The following is a 13,049-nucleotide window of genomic DNA, read 5'->3' as shown; positions in this document are numbered from 1 at the left end:
TTGGCAAAGGTGCTGTTCTATTAACAATTATCTAAAACAAGGTGTTATAACGGACATCAATGGACATTTGCTCAAGCTCTCAATGCATTTGTCATAAAAACATCCTTATATGCATGAAATACGTCAGACGTGAGGTCATACTACGAGGCAAATAAGAAAAACATGCAAGGGATTGTGATACGTTCAAGGGTAACATTTAAGTATACTTTCTATAAGGGCAGGGATTGTGATTGGCTATCTACTGTCAGGTGGACAACTCATGCCTACCTCTAAAACATGTCATCTTTAACACTACTAAGTATGCAGTTTATCATTGGTTTTCAAACTATAAGGCCCTTCATTATACAGCCGTCTATAATTGGTCGGCATGCTTGTGCCATGTCTGTAACATTTGGTTCACTTAACAGCACGTAAACTCAGACCCAGGTGCCAGGAGGTGGACTTGACCTTACCTCCCCACCCAATCAGCCCATCATCTCTCATCACCCATGCCTTCTGCCATGAAGATTGTCTTTGAACTTGGCCTTGCAAAGTATTCGTTTCTCTGTGAATATATGGCAGTGCAAACACTCACTATTGTTGTTCTAGGACACCACTCTCAACTCTATTTCCATCCTTAGCTCACGTGACAGGAGACCAAGATTTGGTCCATTTTATAGCATTTAAATGTCTTAAATTACAAAAACTTAGCACGCTTGGTGTTCTTTCTTTGCACCTTAACAAGGGATGATTCAGCTTTGCACGTTTACCACGTTCAAGAATAGATATCCAACCTTGGCTGCTTCAATTTTGATACCAGGCCAGACAGCCTCGTCATTTGTTTCCACAATCTCAGCTTATTGTTGTTGCGACACAGTTCTCGTCTTTTCTCTCCATGGGTCCTGGTTTACTAAATTCATGACACCGATGTCCAGTTTCTGTACAAAAACGGCTTCGCCTGCAGTCTATTCACTACATTTAGCCAGCTTCTAAGATTACTTAATCTATTTACATTACAGAATCTGTACAATTATTGAACAGCTTGCATTTTCTGCAGTGCTTTGTACATGTGAAATCTTCTTTTCGCATCTGAAAGTTTACTCGATTCTTAACTTTGTCATCAGTTTCTGTATGATCCATGCATTCTCTTCAGTCAGTATTCTCAGTGCGTCACGCTCATCTTTTGGGACATCACTGGCTTCTCTTTCACTCTTTTTCATAGTCCTTCAGGGAGTTCTTCCCTCAAATAATTGTTCTTCGAGGATAGATTTTATAGGGTTTTCTCAGAGGATACCTTCTTTCGAATACTCGCTGTGGTGCGGTCACAACTGCTGGTGTTAAGCATGGCACAATCTCAGGCTGCAAACATATAGGAGGTAGGGGGTCGGATTTCCTGCAGAGGCATGTAAATGCTCCCGTACAACCTTCCATTGACCTGGCTCACATGTGACAGTAGACTATTTTGGTTTGCCAATCAGCCTCTGCCAGACATGACAAGGAGATTTGATTTGAGCAGAAGACACCAAGGGCATTTGACTTTCATTGTGCTCACAAGTTGCACTTTCTTGGAAAGTTGGCTGTGTACTTTAACAAATGGAGCAGAGAAAACTGTGAGGGTAGTCCACCTAGATCTGGTGATGAGGCTGCATACAAAGAATGTGTGTGCTTACAAAGAATGTAGCGTGAATGTATTTTATTAGTCTATGTGTCTGTGTTTATGTATTTAATTTATTTGACTGTATATTACATGTGGACAGATATATCTATGTGTTAATGCATCTGTGTATCTATATATGTATTCAGCGAAAATAACCTGGTTAAAGGGACGTTATGGTTAAGTTGCACTACTAAAAACCTATGAAAATCAGGAAAAAAAAACATTGTTAAAGGGACGTTACGGTTCGAAAAACCCTTGAAATTCGCAAGTTATGGTAAGCTAAGCAACCATAACTCGTGCCACCACCGTGCAGTGCTAGAACTAACACCCAGGACATCAACGATGACATCACAAATGCCATTGATGACATCACTGATGACATCACATGTCTGGCTCCCCCTTTTTTCCTTTTCTGACATATCTAGGCCACATGGTTTTCTTCAGTAAAAGTCAGGAACTAAAAATTCAAAAGGTACTATATTTGTAGACTTATCCTTCAAGTATGTTCTTACAGTAATTCCCTTAGGGTTCAGTCACATCATATGAAACATATACATAGGGGAAGACACTCTTGAAAGACAGCAATCCTTTCTATGCATGAAGATAATCAGTAGAGTTATCAACACTTTCTGATAGTTCTGTTGTTTTTGTTATTAATGTACTTTCCCTGTATATGCTCATATTTGTATATATTGTACTCACACTACTTTCCTTAGGGTCTGGTCACATCATGTGATTCATATACATAGGGTAAATAGCAGCTTTGAAACAGAGCAATCCTTTCTATGCATGAAGATAATCAGATAGGTTGTAAACACTTTCTGGTACTACTGCTGCTTTTTTGTTTATTCAGTTTCCCTCTATATACTCATATTTGTATGTGTTGTTGTGTCTTTGTGTTTTGTATGTAATAATGAAATTATGTAGTAAGTGGATTTTATTAGCTACTTATTACATGTTTCACAGTACGCACAACTCTAATAAGAAAGCATTTATCATTTCACTATTCAACATGGCAAGATTATGAATATTACACCTACATCATGTATGCTGCACACAATGCTTATGTTTCTGCATGAGTAGCTTAGTATAGTGTAAAGAACTTCATAATAGAATGCTATTTATATCAATGCATTGCTTAATGTACTACGTAGCTCATGATATTTATTCCAAAGATCCTTTAAATTTTTTTGTCAACATTATAATAAGAATCCCTTGTACAGACTTGTCATGAAAAGTAAATGCACATGTGATGTCATCAGTGATGTCATCAATGACATTTGTGATGTCATCTTTGATGCCCAGGGTGTTAGTCTTAGTAGTGCATGGTGGTGGCACGAGTTATGGTTGCTTAGCTTACCATAACGTGTGAATTTCAAGGCTTTTTCGGTTTTACTTCGAACCATAATGTCCCTTTAACACATTTTTTTTACTGATTTTCATAGGTTTTTAGTAGCGCAACTTAGCCATAATGTCCCTGTAACAAAGTTTTTTTCACTGAATTTATATATTTACAAACTTTCTGTATTAGATACAGTAAAAATAATATATATATTTCTTTTTACACAGAAATGTCTACTATTTTGGAATGGCTGCAAGAACATTTTTCTCATGATGGAATAAGTGAAAACATTGATACTAATGGACAGGGTCGGTCTTTACATCAGGCCACGCAGGCGGCTGCCTGATGTGCCAGCCTCCAGGGGGTGCCACCTCCAGCAGATGTGAATGGGAGTGTGAACAAGGTGTGAATGGGAAGCAAAATTAACACACAGGCTTAAAAGAAGTGATTTTAATCCTGCAAGTTAATTTTGACATTTCAAAAATACCTGGCCTGATGTAAAGACCGGCATTGCCCACACACACACACACACACACACACAATACACACTCACTCTCAGACAAACGTGTGCTTAACGCACTTCAAAACTCTGGCACCTATGCTGAACCTTCAGACACTCAGGGACGCCTGTGGCATAGGAGTAAAACGCAGTGGGGAGAGTCGGGATGTAGCACCAGACCACACGTGTGTCTAGGGAGCAGACTGGGTCCCCATCAGTTTGAACCTGCCTAGTCACTTGTCTCGTATCACTTAAATTAGATCCCTGTGCCTTCTAGATTATGTACTATCATGTATGTATAACCAGAAGTGAAAACCCTAAGAACCTGAATTTAAACTGATAGGGCTTAAGAAAATAACCATTTGCTGAACATCTCACTACTGTGGGCACCATGAGGTGGTCTCAGAAATAAGGGGGGCATCTTCTTAAAAATATCGGCCACACACATGCTTTAGTTTACCTAAACACCCACACGTGGTAACACATCTGCTACAGGAGCATTTAAAAGCACACGAGAAGGAGTAGCAGAGTGTGAAGAGCAGTCGCACAACCTGCAGGCAGCATGAGTTTTTGATGGGCACTTTCATAGTTGTCAAGTGGTGACATATCATGCCCATTAACACAAGCCTGTTCTTGCTTTTGACTTTAAATGCTGGAATGTGTAGGCACATACTTAGCAAGAGAAACATGAAACTACAAATCCAATAATGCAACGAGAAAAAACAGGAATAGCTCTTAGTGGCTCACATGGCAGCTATGAACTTGGACATCAAGTAGTGGCAGGGAGTTTGAAAATGCAAGCAAGGCTCAAAAGTGCACTGACTGGACAGCAGTATAGGAAGACAACCATTAAATGCAGCGTGAAACATATCGGACTGAAACCAATGTTTGGCAGACTAGTTACTGATACAGCGATTGGAAGCATGTGTGTATTTATGCATTGAAACAACTTCCTTTATAGCACAGAAATCCTCCTTCATCGTGTTCGAAAATTCCAGGATAGTCAGTTGTATACAACCTCTTAGCAGAAGTCTGCTAAATAGGCTCACAGTGTGCACCCCCTCAACCGACAACTCGGTGGCATTCCTTTTGTACATGCCTGCGCATTGAAAAGGTATGTGGACATTGGACCAATCAAACACCTGCGATGATGCTTGTATCACAGTATTGCCAAGCAATATGATTTATTCATACCTTTTACCTCTCTCCATCTTACTAACCTTACATTTGGTTGGTGCAAGACCCACATTTGTATAGTGAACTGTACAATTGAAGTCATACTAACATGCCTCTTTTTATAACCAGTTTTCAAGAGAATGGATAACATATTTATGTTGGTGAATAATTTATTGTATAGTGGGAATATTCTGCAGGGAAGATCATGCAGGTGTAATTAGTTCATTGATTCTAAACATAGCCCATCCTGAATCACCCCCCCAAAATACTATAGTAAGAGGGTCTGTGCTCATCTGCACCCAAGTTACGTTGTTGTAATTTTTTATTGCGGGAGTGGAGGGTCAATGATGCTTCCTGTCTGGGGTACCATCAGGTGTAAGAACGGCCCTCCTAATGGAAGACATCGCACTTCTCTATATAAACAAATTATTACCCATTACCTCATGTGTACTTTCCAATTTCTTTTTTTTAAACACACCATACAGACATTAAAAATAATACAGAAACAGACCTTAGAAAATCATCTGCAACGGATGAAGCAAAAACTAGATCTATTAAAATAATACACTGATCGATTGTACAAACATTTCCTATGCACCTTTCCGTAATTTTCCTCTTTTTTACACATGTGAAAACAGGCAGCGGGGCACGGCCATTTTGTGATAATCTTATCCGTTTCCCCATCGCCCAAGGTGGACTGCCCTGGCGGCACTAATTCATATGCCCTGGCCCTGAGGCTAAAATCACCAAACCTAGTGATATGCTCCACCTATCTCCAGAACTTTACTATACAGTGTAGTAAAACGCACCCATTCATCACCTACGTGATAACGTTACTTTACGCAGAACCCGGAATATCAACACACATCATCTCACAACACAGCACGTCCCAATTTTGAATATAACCATACTTTTAAAGGAAATAGCAAAACTGTAAAATTTGTAATGTACTTTTATTTCACAATAAACGCTCCAAGAACATCCAGAGACTTACATATGCAAGCAAATAGGTAATTGTTTTCTTCGTTCTCGATCCACAAATGTTTATAGTGAGTCACGCAGAGTTCCTTTTCGACATAAGAACACATTGGACGCACTGTGAAACGCAAGACTTTGCCATGAACTTCCCGCTATGTCACCATAAATGATATTAAGTTGCTCCTTATTGTTGGTATGGCGTACGGGCATATGGGCCCGTGTCAATCATCCCAAAAAAGTGTCACTGTGAGCCACCCACTCACGTTAATCTGTAGCTGACGGTTAAAAAAAACGTCAGTTGGTATCTGGAATCCATGACAATCGGCAAAAGTCAAGATGTAGCTGTTTAGAAAAAGATAACAGAAATGTGTCTCAGTAACCCATCTTATTACAGTTTATCATTTCAACCATTAATTTGGGCACCTGTTACAACTATTGATAAACGCGGATGTCAAACAATGATAACTCAAGCAAAACAACGTGCAAAGTACTCTTCAGTTTGTTGTACAAGTTATTGCTACGGAGTATGGTCAGCTCGAAATGGGATGCTAAGGCTGACGCTGCAATCAGAGAGCTAAATAAAACCAAGAACAACACATACACATAATTTTAATTAAATATTAACGTTCAATTATGCGTTTGTGAACCTGGGGGACCCCACTACTGAACTACACCCATCTCGATGCTGCACTGCCCGTGTGCCCACGACAAAACAAACTACACACACAAGTTGTAATTGCGTGTCATTGCAATATACCACACACAACAAAAAATACAATATATCCCACCAATAATGTCTGCTTTGCGTTTCTGTGCAGGGGCGCGTGATTGGTGCGAGTGTTCCGTGGACAAAGTTGCTTCACTGGTCCGTGTGCCCTTATGTCAGGTCCAGACCGGCTTTGACTCCGACTCTGCTTGCTGTCTTCCAGGTGAGTTATAATGTCTTTTCCATCTTTATTCTGTCTCTTTCTTTCCCTCTGTTTTTTCTGTCTTCTCAGCGTCTTGCTCCACTATGCTGTTCCCTAACAATGTCTCTTTTTGTTTTCACAGGGATGGTTGCGATCTCAGAGTTTCCGCACCGATGGCGAAGACCACAGTGAGCTATTGATGTGCGGTGCGCTTCACTGTTTATTATTGCATAGGTGTAGTACATTTTCATGACCAAAAGGCCACGGGATGTAAATGGACTCTTTCGGGACCCCTTTTAGATAGAACAGCCCCCATTGCCATAGTGGAGTCATCTGTTTCCACTGCATATGGGAGATCTGGGCAGGAGTGTCGTAGCACCGGGTCTGAGGTAAATCTTTTCTTGAGTTCCTGGAAGGCCTTCTCCGCCTCTTCTGTCCATTGAAACAGTTTGTTGTTTTTTCGTAATAAAGAAGTGATCGGGTGCACAATCTGGGAGAAACCCGGGATGAATCAGCGATAAAAGTTTGCAAAGTTGAGCATACTTTGGACACTTTTGACTGAAGACGGTGATGGCCATCTAAGGATGGGGTCTACTTTGTGCATATCCATCCAGATGCCTCTGGGAGGGAGGACAAAACCAAGGAACTCTACTTCAGTTGCATGGAATGAACTTTTTTCAAGTTTGGCGTATAGCTGGTGCTGTCAGAGTTTTGCAAGGATGGAGCGAACGTGCCTGACATGGTCCTGTTTAGAAGAGGAGTACACCAAGATGTCGTTGATGTAAACTAGGGCACATACGTCAATCAATTCACGTAGTACATCGTTCATGAAGTACCGGAATGCGGCGGGAGTATTGCAAAGCCCAAAGGGCATCACCTGATATTCATATAGCCCATACTTAGTACGAAAGGTGGGCTTCCATTTGTCTCCTTTCTTTACACGCAGGAGATGGTATGCTCCCCTGAGGTCCAATTTGGTGTAAATTTTGGCATCATTGCCTTGGTCCAGCAGTTCTGGGATAAGGGACAGAGGATAACGGTTTTTAACTGTTACCTGGTTTAGTGCGTGGTAGTCGATGCACGTTCTCAAGTCGCCCTCCTTCTTGGGTACGAAGAAAAGGGGCAACACTGCCAGGGATTTGGACGGACGGATAAAACCGTTTGCCAGGTATTGGTCCAGATATGATTTCAAGTAGAAATTTTCATGTTCGGTGAGTGCATAAATTCGACTACACGGGATTTGTGCACCAGGTACGAGGTCGATCTGACAGTCATATGGCCTGCGAGGGGGTAAGGTATTAGCCTGGAAATTTTCCGACTCTTTTTCTCCTCCTTCTTTCTCTGTAGCTCCAACTGTTCTCCTAGTGGGTTTTACGGGACGTTCTCTGAGGAAGTGACCTGATTTCCCGCAGTACAGGCATAATTGCTGTTGTTTCATTTTGTCTCTTTCGGCCTTGGTTAATGGGCTCCGTACCCCCCTAATTTGCATGGGTTCTGAAATGTTTTCTGATGAACGTGGACTGTTCTCCTTTGAGTGTACATACACAGTGCGGTTCTCCATTCTGGCTCGATCTGTCTTTCGATCTTGCAGCCTGTGGTCTAGCTGCACCACTAGGTTGATGAACTCTGCACAGTATTTTGGTGGGTTTACCACCTGAGCTAGGACGTCTTTCAATTCCCAACGTAAGCCTCATTGGAATAACATTGTTTGTTTCTCCTCAGGCCACCCACTTTCAACTATAAGTCTGTTAAAAGTGGCAATATATTTTAACAAATCTCGGCTTCCTTAGTGGAGTGACAGAAGTTTGTTATCCAGAGCTTAGGGTATGTCGGGCGAACAGCTTCTCCATCTCCTGTTGAAACCCCCTGAAATCCCGCAGGAGTGGGTCATTCTGGCTTACGAATGGTATGGACCAATCCGCGGCACTGCCACTCAGATATGACAGAATGAAGGCAACCTGCGACTGATCGTTAGGAAAGGCACTGGGTCTACAAAGAAAATTGAGGCAGCACTGGTTCTTGAATACTGTATATTTTCTTGGGTCCCCCATAAAATGTTCCGGTGGGGCCAAAGGAACTGCCCCATGGAGGACCACCTGCACTTGATTGACAGATGTGGCTGGAAACGACAGAATACTTCCTGCCAATGGAGCCTGCCCAGCCTGTGTTTTGTGCAATTGTCTGGCTAATTCATGGGTGCAGTCCTTGGTGACAATCAACTCCCTCCTAAGGGCGTTGTTTTCTTGCCGGGCGGAGTGCACCTCAGCCCGTAATTCTCCCAGTAACTGGGCTAATTGGTCAGTCTCTGATGTTTCCATGACGCCCAGGTGGATGTTTTAATTGAGGCTTTGCGTTCTGTTACTCTCACCTGGTATCCACGGGGTCGCCACACGATACTGGATGGAGGTCTAATCGCTATCCCGGACCCCTCTCTGCTTGGTGATGTGCCAGACGTTGGGTAGCGCCTTAGGTTTTTGTGCATTGAACTCTCCGTCCTCTCCATCCTGCATTTCTGTGCAGAGGCACGTGGTTGGTGTGGGCGTTCCATGGACATAGTTGCTTCACTGGTCCATGTGCCCTATGTCGGGTCCAGACCGGCTGTGACTCTGACTCTGCTTGCTGTCTTCCAGGTGAGTTATAATGTCTTTTCCATCTTTATTCTGTCTCTTTCTTTCCCTCCGTTGTCTCTCTCTTCTCGGCATCTTGCTCCACTACGCTGTTCCATAGCAATGTCTCTTTTTCTTTTCAAAGGGATGGTTGCAATCTCGGAGTTGCCGCGCCGATGGCGAAGACCATGGTGAGTTATCGATGCGCGGAGCGCTGCACTGTTTATTGGTGTTAATTGCTATCCTGTGTTCTCTTCTCTTCTTTGTACAGGTTGCTGTGATTTTCTGGAGTGATGAGCCATCGAAGCACTGCTTGCCCAGGTAAGTGCTTTGTTAATGCTGACCTTGTTCCTTCTCACTTTGAGGTTTCGGTGAAACCCGGAGATGGGCGAGGTAAGAGAAGCGCAGGGTGCTGCCAGGACTCACTGCTTGCCCAGGTAAGAATTGTTATTAATGCTGTCCTTGTTTCTTTACCTTTGCAGGTTGTAGCAAACTCCGGAGATGGGCCACGTAAGTGAAGCGCAGGATGGATTCAAGGACAGTTACTTCACAGGTAAGTGTTCTTGCTCGTTAATGCTGTTCTTGGTCTTCCGGGTTATTAATGGAATCCGGATCTAGGGCTTCAGGATCGGGCCGCCGGAGAAGCAGATGAGCAGGAGCTAGACACGGTGAGCATTACGCTGCAGAAGTGCAGAATAGCACAAAGCATGTTCTGCTATTTGGGTGTGGTTTAAATAGCCCAGGTAAAGTAATTCCAGGCCAAGTAGTTCCAGGCCCAGCCACACCCAAAACACTAGACCGCATGGCTTTGTTCTAAAGAACTGAACTGTGTAATAGGCCTCCGTGTTGGATTAAGGTCCAAAACTGGTATTGCTTTATTCCTGATAATGAGCCTGGCGCCAAAGGCACCAGGACTGACTCCATGTATGTTTCTGATGGAGCTTTAAGGCCCTTGGGGCCAGTGTGAAGGTCTGTAGCCCCACTGCTGCCAGGGATCAGGGGCATGGATCATGACAGTAACTTCCACTTACCCTGTATAAACTGTAAAATGACCTTATTTCATTTATCTCATCTGGTATGAGGAAGTATCAATTGCAAACCTGTCTCCTCTCCCCATTTTTATTTACTCACACAGCTATCTAAAAATGTTTTATTTCACATTAAAAGATGGGAGAAATAACAATATAATTATGAAAAAGAATGTCCAGTGTATTATAAAATTACACAGTCAGGATGAGTACATCCATGTTCATTCAAGCACACACATAGACAATATAATTACAAAGGCTCCCAGTTCAAACAACACCACTGCCTCTATACGAAATCCTACTCCTTTATTTCCCACACCTCCACAAATTCATACATTGCATGCTTCTCTGTACACTCACTGCCAGTTACCCTCTAAAAATATCAAAAAATGCATATGATTATTTCTTCCAACTCTTACCATACAATAACATAACATAAACAATAAAGTGTGCTATATACATTTACTATTACACTCATGTGTAAAACATATTCAACTAACAGATGCTAAATAAAATATACAAGATGCGCATGGACAAAGGAAAGTGCATATGATCAGTTGTAAGAAAACTCTACTACTACTACAAAAAAAACAATGTCTCCATTAACAAAAGTGCTATAAACACACATATTCACTAACTTCTTTCTTTTACAATTGCAGTGAAGGCCACAGTGTCTAAAGTACGAACAATGACTTCGAAGAAACCTACTCTTGCCATACAAAAAAGTAAGTACAATACTTACATAATTTCCTGTTACTCAAACACACTAGCATTTTACTGATGTAGAACAAAGTAGGGTATTAACCCTTTCCCATTAGATGTGTTATTACTGCTTCTCCTTACCGGTTGCATACTTTATATTGTCATCTCGAGCCCAGTATACTAACACACAAATACAAAAATAACCTTCCCAACTTAATATAGCTGCCCATTGCACAATCACACACCTCCACAATCATCCTTACCCTCATAATCAGACACTCGTGCACAAAGCAGTCATACACTTCCAAACAACCCAACCCACACTTTGTTTTATCCAACAAACCCCAAAGAATGTCTACCAAAAAGCAACTCTGTAGAAAGCAACACAGAATTAGAGCAAATCAAAATAAAAGTGTCCAAAATAATCATCCATCTCTACTAGATTTTGTACAAAAAGTTCAAACAAAACAGCTAATAAAGTCATTACGTGAAACAAAACATGCTTCCACTACAGAAACTTTCCCTCCTCTATCAAAATGTAAAATGAAACAAAAAGTGATTAACAAGACTTCACTTACCACTACTACTAACACTGCACCTGTACAACTTGATACAGTAGCAACTAAACATACCAAAATAAATATTTTACAAAAAAATGTTCTGCCACATGGGACACCCCATTCCCCATCACCACAGCCTGCAGGCAGCCCACAACACCTGTGACACCCCAGCCCCCATCACCCCAGCCTGCAAGCAGCCCACAACACCTGTGACACCCCAGCCCCATCACACCAGCCTGCAAACACCCCACAACACCTGTGAGACCCCAGCCCCCATCACCGAAGCCCGCAGGCAGCCTCGACTACATGGGACCCCCCAACCCCCATCACCCCAGCCTGCAGGCAGCCCCCACTACATGGGACCTCCATCCCCCATCACCCAAGCCCGCAGGCAGCCCCCACTACATGGGACACCTAGCCCCCATCACCCCAGCCTGCAGGCAGCCCACAACACCTAGGACAGCCCAGCTCCAATTCACCCCAGCCTGCAGGCAGCCTACAACACCTGTGACACTCCAGCCCCATCACCCCAGCCTGCAGGCAGCCCACAACACCTGTGACACCCTAGTCCCCATCACCCTAGCCCTCAGGCAGCCCCCACCACATGGGACCCCCCAACCCCATCACCCGTGACGCCACCATGCAGGCAGACCCCTCCCGACCGGACATCACCTGCATGCTGGTAGGTGACAAATGTAGACTCCATCAATGCCATGTCGAGCTCTTTGACTGCCGCATAGTGACACCACCCTGAAGCTCCTGTTAAAAAAATACCAGTGACAGAATCCTAAGCACCCTCAATGTGTGTCACATGAGCAGACACTGCCCTGTCGTGTCACAGCCAGAGCCACAATGAGCTGATATTACCCGAACAGATACCCTAGTAAACACATCACTGTTCCTTCCATGTGTGAAGGACATGACATGACATGACATCTTATCAAATGACATGTCAATCACAATGCACACATACACAAATGTAAGAAGCCGCAAAGAGTCCGGGGATGATGAACACAGTGACGACAGAGACAATGAACTTGGTAGGGCATGTGACATTGAGATGGTGCCAGTGCATGTGAAGTGGGGAAGGAGATAAGGGGTTTGTGTGAGGGGGCAGTGCAGTAATTGTGAAGGACGCCATAACAAATATAACAATGTAGAAAATAAAGAAACTGCACACAGCTCAGCTGGTGTCAAATCCAAGCCTGAGAGCAGACAGCAGGGGTAAAGTGCAGGCTGTTGCCATACATAAAAACAGTCCAAGTGTGGTGGATGCCAGGGAGGTAGTATGGGTGTGCAAGTGGCGTGCAGGGGGACCTTTGCCCAAGTTCAGAGGGCAGCCACGTGACCATTGCAGATTCCGACAGGAGTTTAGCATGTCAGAGGAGTACCTAAAACACAAACCAACAGGAGTGACTCAAGTCCTGAATGACTACATGGCAATCGGAAAGGGTGCTACCCACACAGACTGCTGCATTAGTCTGCCAAAATGTAAAAGCAGAGAAATGGCAAAAGTGACTGCCAGTGCAAGATGCCCAACAACAGCACAGTCAATGAAAACAGCACAAACGCATGCTGGTGAAGGTCAAAGCACGCCATTTGCGATACACTGCA

The sequence above is a fragment of the Ambystoma mexicanum genome, chromosome 5q (genome assembly GCF_040938575.1).
Source record: "Ambystoma mexicanum isolate Mex_15411 chromosome 5q, UKY_AmexF1_1, whole genome shotgun sequence".
NCBI lineage: Eukaryota > Metazoa > Chordata > Amphibia > Caudata > Ambystomatidae > Ambystoma > Ambystoma mexicanum.
The sequence above is the reverse complement of the archived record's forward strand: the minus strand, read 5'-3'. Positions refer to the sequence as shown.